This window comes from Thermobia domestica, chromosome 7, assembly GCF_964235325.1.
Source record: "Thermobia domestica chromosome 7, izTheDome1.hap1.1, whole genome shotgun sequence".
In the NCBI taxonomy this organism is placed as follows: Eukaryota; Metazoa; Arthropoda; class Insecta; order Zygentoma; family Lepismatidae; genus Thermobia; species Thermobia domestica.
This window is the reverse complement of record NC_137460.1, coordinates 223,378,072-223,380,343: the sequence shown is the minus strand read 5'-3', so window position 1 is coordinate 223,380,343 and position 2,272 is coordinate 223,378,072.

Below are 2,272 nucleotides of genomic sequence, written 5' to 3'. Positions count from 1 at the left end.
TTATGTTGCAGATTATTGAAGTAATCAATAAAACTTTAGTCGAAGCCCTCTTAACTTATAAATCGTTTGTTTCTTTGTACCTATACGAGGAAAATTGTGTGATTATTCCTTTCGGACCCAAGTCATTTTTGGCGTTTTCCTACATTTTCAGTTAGTGACTTATTGCTCAAAAAACATTTATTCGATTGATATGGTTAAGGCCTTGTTTTTTAGAAAATAGATGTGGCTATTTTTTTGGTGTAAGTTATATTGCAGTGTTGCCAACGGGTGGGAAATTGTTGAGGGAAATGTAGGGGTAAAAATTTACAAAAAAATACCTAACCGAATTTCCTTTTTTTTTGTATCTAGTACCACTGCTGCCATATGGGTTCAAGTCACCTAAAAAAATTCTTTGGTATGTTGACAAGCTACAGTGAAATCCTGAAGTCGCTGGCTTCCATTCAAAGAGGGAAAGAAAAAATTCTATGTCATCATACACATGAAATTTTGACACTTTTTACGCCTTAGAAGCGAAAATCAACAGATGTGCTGGGGCTACAGCTTCTCTAATTACCCTATTGAAACTTTTTATGGTGCGTTCTGTAGGGCAAAGAGGAAGCTTTCAGATATTGGTACGTTTGTTTCAATGTAGCCAGCAAGAGGGTAATAATAGAGGGGAAAAGGGAAATTTTCCGAACTTTTCACCTAAAATCGGGAATTAATTGTTTGGCTGGAAATACTGCCATCAGATAGACGAAAACTATCTGAAAATAAACCTTAGTACCCCAAGAATATATCCTACAAATATCCTGGCGATATCTAACAAGGTAAGCATAAAATAAAAAAATAGTTCATTCTACCTCAGAAATTCACCATTTTCTTACCATTTACAGAACATGGTTTATTATAAATCTCAACTGTACTTCGCCTAATTATTCTAGTGAAACTTTTTATGGTGCACTGTGTAGGCTAAGGACGAGGCTTTTAGGCACTGGTACGTTTGTTCTAATGTAGCCAACAAGAGGGAAATAATAGACACAAAACAGATAATTTTCCCAAAATTTGCCCCTAAAATCTGGAATTAAAATTTTCTGTAGCTGGTAACACTGCTACCAGACTGACGCAAAACATCTTAAATTAAACATTGGTACACCACTAATAGATCTTACAAGTATTATGGCGATATTTAATGAACAAAGCTTCTAATTACCAAAAATATATTACGATAAACAGAAAAATAGGGAAAAACTAGAAAAATAAAGGGTTAGAACTTAAATACAATTTTTTGTGCGCCCCCTAAGTACTCCATTGTAACGATCTGTACCCGTGTTTGTTCAGTAAGAACAAATGTTCGATTGGCGTAAGCTGACTTGCACTCGGACGTATAGGTATGGATTTAAAAACAAAAATTTCGAATTTTTTGCCCAAATTTAGGGAAATTTTAATTTCCCTGATTGGCAACACTGCGCGCAGGCCCGTCCAATTGATGTCAACAATTAGGTATGTATCCGAGGTATCTACCTGACAAATCTTAAGGAGGTCACTACAACGAAGGAAGCTACAGGGAAAAAAGAAGTAAAGGAAATTCGAAAATTCTCGAATATTTGACTGGGGTGAAATTTGAGAAGGGGATTCGACACCAGAAGAAAAATAAATTAATATGATAAACTGTGGTCCAACCATATTTGGCAAGAATAATATCCCGATATCTTAATTAGTGTCCACACAGGAGCGGATTAGAAAAGTTACACACACATGTGTGCCACTTTGGTCACCTGGGTCCGAAAGGGTTACGAGGGTACATTTGATTACATTTTTTTGACTACTAACCCGTGTTGTTGTAGTTATAGTCTCGGCTAATAATAATATCGTTGTCGTAAACAATAACTTTATAGGAAAATTTTCTCTCCTTTTTACATCTTCGTTCCAACACTGTTGGTAAGCAATGCAGGGTTTTTCGAAATGAATATCGGGGTTTTAAATCTTCGTAGTACTTATTACATTTTACATACAATTATAAACAATACATCAAGTAAAAGAGCACCTCAAACAGTCTTTGCTACAAGTGTTCGATGTGAGATTCATTCGTCACACGGCACACATCTAGTCATAGGCGAGAAAGGCCCATAAACTTTCCGCCATATGGCACAAAACACATTCAATTTAGGGGAGTCTCGTTTCAACTGTAATATCTCCTGAGGATTTGCTGACGGCCAGATGCAAACATTATGAGTGTTCACATTAACTCTTAGGTGGAATGTCGATTTATCACTGAAGACGACACGATCCAGAA